Below are 7,021 nucleotides of genomic sequence, written 5' to 3'. Positions count from 1 at the left end.
GGAGAAATAGAATGGTTGGTTGCTCCCAAAAGTGGACTGCAAGCATCATCAGACTTCACTTCGCCACACGAGACTTACACAAGTTGCAGTGGTCGCGGGATGCGGAATAAATCGCCATTACGAAATGGAAGTGAAATGGCTTGGGTCGCAAACAAACATTGTTGCAAGCTATCAAGTCATCGGTACAGCAAAAGGCACAGCCACGTAACCAATACACGTCCGAGCTTGCTGCATTGATGCAGAAAACTACCAGGAAAATTTGCGGATTAGAAGCCAGCCCTGCGGCTTCAGTGCATCAAATGTCAGTGGCTGCACATGACGTATGATTACAAGACGGCATCAGTCGGTCAAAGTTGCTACTCGACCAAACTGAACACCGACGTGCCAGGAGCCTCATCCGACAACAAGATACACAGGTACTACGACTGAACGCCTGACAGAAGACTGTCGCAGAAAGAACTCGTTATGGAACCATTTACTAAGAATCAATAATTATGTATTCAAGTGGAAATAAACATATTTGATACACTAACCAGATAAGCATATTTCCGCTTGCCTTTACGCCTTGAGAGTTTATACACCAAGAATTGTGTTCACTGCACTCGGAGGTCCTTTTGAGGACACTCGCATTTCTGACCCTTCAATATTAATTAATGGAACATACCAGACTGGCAGACTTGTTGCATGGGGCTGCACTCGTTCCACCTCTCCTGAACACGTGGTGCATCCGAAAACCAACTCCAGTGATGTGAAAATGGTATTTATTAATTTATTCCCTTCAGGGGCCTTCGTAGGCATTGCAGAGAGGATACTTAAATCTACACACATGATAATAACATTAAAGCACACTGCTGTAACTTTTTAATTGCAAAAACAAACACACCTCTGAGCATATACTTTAATAGTATGTGTTGACGCATAGTTATATAGCAGGACACTTCATATATGTATGACACAATAGACCCTTTGCAGAACCCCATCAAGTAACACAACTGTCACCATTTCTTTTTCTGCGTAAAGCACACGACTGGGCCCCAGTTCACGTCGAATGCTAATGTCGCATTCGAGTCCAATAGGCGCCGAGCCGAGTTCACAGTGATGGCGGACATAACATTCTTGCCGAACAAATGCCCAAAGTATGAAAGCCTGGGGTAATTAGAGCAGTAGCTACTGTAATTCCTTTCATCACAATCTGGCAAACTGCAAAGGCTACCGTCTCGGCGGGTCAATAGGCACATTGGAGAGAGGCACATGACACCATATCATCAGAGTGCTCGTCTGGACAGATTTGTCACACACCTTCGCTCCGTCTCTCTGATTGGCTCGAGGGGGCTGTGGCGGTTGCCCTTTTCCAAGTTACAATAATATGAAGTATAGGCAGACCACACTTTCCAAGAAGTCTATTGAAGACACCGAGAGGAATGGTCAACATGTTTCAACGACTGCTTTTCAGGCGAGGTATGAACACAAATGTGAATCATCTTATCCAGGTAATTAGAACAAGTAAAAATTGACCGACTAATGTAGTACACTCTTGATGAAAAAACGTATTGCTGCAATAAATCCTACAAAAGAAAAAAAGGTGCAGTTAATCTATGCATACACCGAAACAGTTGTTCTTATAGCAAGTCGAATAGCTTTGAAGCAGGTGCCTGCAACGATTTATTCATCACCACACTCAATAAAACGTCATCCTCGTAGCTGAAAATAAGTGTGCACTCCGCACTCACAAAAAAAAAAGGAAGAAAATCGATCGAATGTAGAATCGTCGATTAGCACAAAAGGTTAAAGATCGCAGGAACTTCCTCGCTAAAAGTTTCTATGATTATTCGGTAACGCAGGGCTGAAACAACTTCCCCTAGGCCCTAACGCGACGTATACCTTTCGCTTCGATTCTCAGACATTCCAACGTTCAAACAAAGCTAAGAGAATGCGAAAATATTAAGCTAAAAACACTGAAAGTTCTATCGATCCTCTAACAGATCCCGAATCCGAGCACCGGTACAGCGATACGGCTGATGCTGCCTCACAGGTGTTAATATCCAGATGATCCAGTGCGATCTCGCGCAAAAAGGGTATAAAGTCTCATTCCTTCATATTTTCGCATTATACCTGCGTCAGCGAACTCGAAAAAGCCCGAAGTCGTCGGAAAGCAGCTGCACATCACTGCTACCGCGCACCGAACAAACTTGCTTCCGCCAGCTCTGGGCGCTGCCATCTTACCTGTGACGTCACGGCTCTTGGGACGTCACGTTACGAGTGGTCACATTTGCGTAAAACATGGCGGCGACCGGGGGGGGTGCCACTTCCGAAATTCCGGTTTATCACTCTAAGCCCCACTACCTCGTTGACCCACGCGCAGGATGAGCGGGGATCAGGTGATGAAAGGGATGCGTTGATTGGTCCGCCGAGTGCGAGTAGCCCCAACGCGTTGTCAGTTTACGGGTCCGGCTCTGCTCCGGCTAAGCTCCGATACGCTCCCTTCGCGCTTGTCCTCCCAGTTCTTCCCCCCCCCCCCCCCCAAAAAAAAAAAAAGAAAAATACAAGCATTATTATTTCTTTTCTTTTTTTTTGGGGGGGGGGGGTTGTATTTTTTGGACGAGATGTGGCGCGTGTCGGTGCGCACAAATATCGAGAATGTAGCTGAAGGCTTCGTATTATGATTCAATGTAACTTAAGGATAGAACTAACTTGCTTGTAGTAAACTTTCTGTATAAAACATTGTTATTGGTTCCTTTGTAGAAATCGACAAATATGATATAAAGCTATGATGTACTTCGCTATCGCAGGAAGCTTGTTGTAGGTGGGGCAAAATTTGCTGCATGCAGCAGTATCGCTTCTCGGCCTTTTGGCTAAGATCATCTGCAGAATCTGTTCTTATCAGCTTAATATCTGATATGGATCGAATTGGTCCAGGATATTAAACTTATTTTTTTAAGTGGTGTCCCTACGAAGCTTGCTTCGAGGACGCCAGGGTTGGTCCGGTATTGCACTACTTCCGGGAGTGGCCCGTCCCCGTCTTGGGAAAAATAACAAATTACAAAATTAGATCATATGGCATGGCTCTCGGTAGTGATCCCGAATTGGGGAACCGTCGGAACGCTTGCAACGCTTGTATGCATTACTATACATAACAACCGAGAGTTATGCATGGCTCTCGTCTGTAGTCCCGAATCGGGCAAGAACGCTTTTTATCGCTTGTAACACTTGTATGCATTCCTATGTCGACGTCGGAGGATGCGCTGGCGGTACACAGGGACAAACGCGAGAAGGTCGGTTTCTATCTACACTGCATAATAACTCTATACACTAACTCATGTTTACAAACAAACCGGAGCGCCCCTAGCGGACGCCACCGGTGCCGCGCATGCGCGATGGGGGTGTGGGTAAGAAGCTCGCCGTCGCCCATAAACAAACCATTGAAATGCGATGTTGTTGGCGTCGGTGTGAGTCCCCCTGCCCTTTTTCGCGTTCGCATTGTTGAGTCTACGTCTTCTTGGCAAGGTCTGACTACTTCAGCGGCGTCAGCGAAATTACCGAGGCTCGTTACACCGCAAAACTTCGCGTGAATAATGTGACATGCGGCGATTCATTCCGCGTGGAAGCCGCAGAATGTACGCTAAAGCCCGAGTCGCATGATGAGATTTCGCTCGCAATTTTCAGTCCGGACGTCGGTCGGGCTGCAAAAGCGTGAACCGTAGCTGAGATGGTCGACGTCGATGCTGAAAATCTCAAGCGGAATCGGACCAAGTGAATCAGGCATAAAAAGTCGGTGATGGCCACTGGTAACAATTAGCAATGCATCCTTGTATCTACTGTTTACATCGAGCCTGGTTACCAACCTTCAAATTTGAGTCTTTTGATGCCTGCACTTGCTTCTTATCGCAAGTACCGGGCCCACGCTTGGTCTGCGGGCCTGTGTCGTCTAAAAGAGCAGACGACAAGCAGAAACGTTTGAAAGAGCAGACGGCAGTTTAAACAGTCAAGCGGCCGTTTGAACTTGAAGATGCACTGAACGTCGTCCGCAGGTGGTCCGTACAACCTCGCGGTTTTCCGCCGTTCATGTTAGAACAAAACAAATACATTTGATGACCAGAAGTATCCGTGAATTCAATCCAAAGTGCTTCCCGCCCAAGCAATCGTGGTCGACGGCGTCTGGTTTTCCCTTTTCACGGCACACATCCACCTTCTCGGACGAACCGAGCGCATGAAAACTGGCCTTCAAACCTTTCTCGACTCTTTTAGTACAGCCCCAGTCGCGGCGTTTTGACAAGAAGGCAGGTTTTTGTCAGGTTCCTTTTAAAACAACGCAGGAATAAACGTCTCGCATGGGGACTTCTGCTCACAGCCCCAGACCGGAAGTGCGACCGACGCGCCACCACCACGCCGTGACGTAACAGAGATGAGTTCGTGTATATACAACGAGGAAAGGAATTTCGGGTCCTAAGCTTTGTTGTTTATGAGGCCCCTGAGAATTATGGTGGTTCTGGTGGTAAGAATAATGGCGACAATATCTATACTTTGTCTCATCCTACGATAGACTAATGGCCAAAGCCACGGGCCGCCAGGTCCAACCATGTTCCACTGATACTATGACACGCTTAACATTAATGAGAGATGGACGAATAATGCTCGAATTCAATAGCGCCGCATCATTTCTATAGCTTCGACCCTGCAAAGGGCGCATATATCGTGGCTTTCTTTGCAATGTAAAATTGTTCAGTTACTTAGCGCTGTTCGATTCGAGCCACTGTCCACCCGTCCCCTCATGAGTGATCCGAGACGCGGGCACCGATACGCGCACCGAATCGAAATACCGCACAATTTTAAGTGGCTCGTGATTGGATCTGGTGGTTTGTAACTTTTGCCTTTAATCCATCGTTGGGTGAGACGAAGTATAGATATCACCCTTCCCCCCCCCCCCCCCCTCATAAAATGCAGATATTGTACGTTTTATGATACCTCTTTGCTATATCGGTATCGGTAGATTCGCTTGTTAAAAAATTAATTGTTTCATTGCATGCAAATGAAGCGGGAGAACTTGTTGTTCAGAGGCTACTTCGGAAATAGCCGATCGCTCTAGCACTTCAATCGAAAATATTTGAGGTACAAACCAACAAACAAATCGGCAGAATGTTAAGACTAATATTGCTTGATCAGTGGATGGAAACATGTGAATAACTTTAGCGATTTTGGTTAGATTGTTTTTAACATATTTATCGTCCATAAATTTGTCATTGATCAGTCATTCCGAATGACTGAGTTTTACGTATGTGTCATTGATTATAATGAAATGACAAACTCTTTTGTCGTTTTTAAATCAAGAATGACGCGTTGATTACAACTTTTAGGACTTGAATGAAACATCAATTTGGGCGTTCAAAATTATTTCATTCTAACATTATTTCAGTGGAAAGTACTAAGTATTCAGTTTACCCAGCCGAGTGCAGCTCCAGCCTCCACCGTAGTAAGGAGAAACTAGCGCCGCAAGGCGCTAGTTGCACAAAGGCGAACATATGTCCGGTCGGACAAGGCCTCCGAGATCCCGAAGCGCGCGACCTCGGAGGCCGTGGGTGGGAGATGAAAGTATCTCGAAAGACGGCCAGATGGCGCCACCTCCGTCGCTGGCGTGCACCCTCCTCGCCTCCTCCTCCTGTCTCTCTCTCTCTCTCTCCTCTCTCTCTTTTTCCGTATGTTTGACTGGTGTCGGGCGCTGGCCGCTGCAAGCGGACCAGCACAGCACCGGTTGAGCAGACGAGCCGCGCGCGCTATACTTCACAACAAATGCGCTTTGCGTGATATTATTACCAGTGCAATAAAACAGAAACAGCACGTTCATTAAAAGGCCTTTTTATTGAACACCATTCAAATGAGTTGCGGTATTTCAAACAGGTATTTACAAACTCCGTTGGCCGTTTACCGCCCTCCGAGGGGAACCAAGAACTGTAGTAAGCAGTAAACGCAGTGAACGTTGTCAGATATGTAAAACGGTACAAGCTAACAGAAAAGCACTTATCACACTTCGAATGACCTCAATGGCCCTACAAACAACTGCTAGAAACAAAAATGCTGAATACCCAGACATACAAATCACCTCCCAAATTCCATATTATTTATTGATCCCTTAAAGGGGTAGGGAAACGAAATTTCAGCGCTCATTTTCTAGCTTTAATGTGTTGCATGTTGCACCCTAACCTCAAAAACACCAGTCTTCCGTTGAAAAGCACCAGAAAACTAATTTTAAAGTAAATAAACCATCTTTCAATGTGCACCTGGTGGATGCATGCGGAGCCTATTTGGGAGGTAGTCTAGCAACGTTGGGGAAACTGCTACGTAGTCGTGACGTAGCAGATTCCTTCGGAGCAGCGCCGCCCTTTGGCATTTCAATGTTTTCCTTCTTAGCTTTCCTCCTGAACCCACAAATCGCGCATTGTACCAAACGGTCCAAGAAGACGGAAAGGAAGGACTCCCTTCTTTCTCGGAGCCTCGTTCGTGAAACCGGAAACAGCCATTCTCCCCCTAGAAGATTAGGCCGTCGCTCAAAACTCGAACAAAAGTTGCTTTCCCCACCCCGTTCAGCCCTAAGCTCACAGTGTTGTGGAAGCTACGTGCTCCTTGGGCCAGCCACACGCTCGTCACCCCACGGGTACTTCGATCGGCTCGGTTGTAACGCGCTGACGCTATTAGAGAGTTTTAGTAGACCGTGTTTCCCGCTCCGCTAGCCCTCCGCTACGAAGAAACCGCCACTGCGCCTGCGCGCCGATGGCCTTGGCTGTAGAGTTCCGGGAAGCGGAGGGGATCAGCGGAGCGGGAAACACGGTCTACTAAAACTCGCTATTGACACCACCACAACGCTGACAACGCCACCAAGAGCAAAGCTCATAACCACGCTTGCCTTGCTACTCCACGAACGCGGGAAATCTTTTCTTTCTGTTTTTGTTTGCGCCGGACATCCCATGACGCATCGCGCTCTCCGCTCGCTTCTCTTCGAGCGCTTGCTCGAGTGCACCGTTTGGAACGA

At 47.1% G+C, this 7,021-nt stretch overlaps 1 non-coding gene across 1 annotated transcript; it reads left to right on the top strand.

The window, feature by feature from the left end:
- The first annotated feature begins 2,832 nt into the window (after positions 1-2,832).
- LOC115312116 lies at positions 2,833-3,018 on the top strand. The gene has a single exon (XR_003917153.2). It is a non-coding gene; the product is annotated as a U2 spliceosomal RNA (small nuclear RNA).
- Positions 3,019-7,021: the final 4,003 nt, after the last annotated feature.

The sequence above is a fragment of the Ixodes scapularis genome, unplaced genomic scaffold (genome assembly GCF_016920785.2).
Source record: "Ixodes scapularis isolate PalLabHiFi unplaced genomic scaffold, ASM1692078v2 PGA_scaffold11__112_contigs__length_91849675, whole genome shotgun sequence".
NCBI lineage: Eukaryota > Metazoa > Arthropoda > Arachnida > Ixodida > Ixodidae > Ixodes > Ixodes scapularis.
This window is presented reverse-complemented; position numbering and strand designations above follow the sequence as displayed.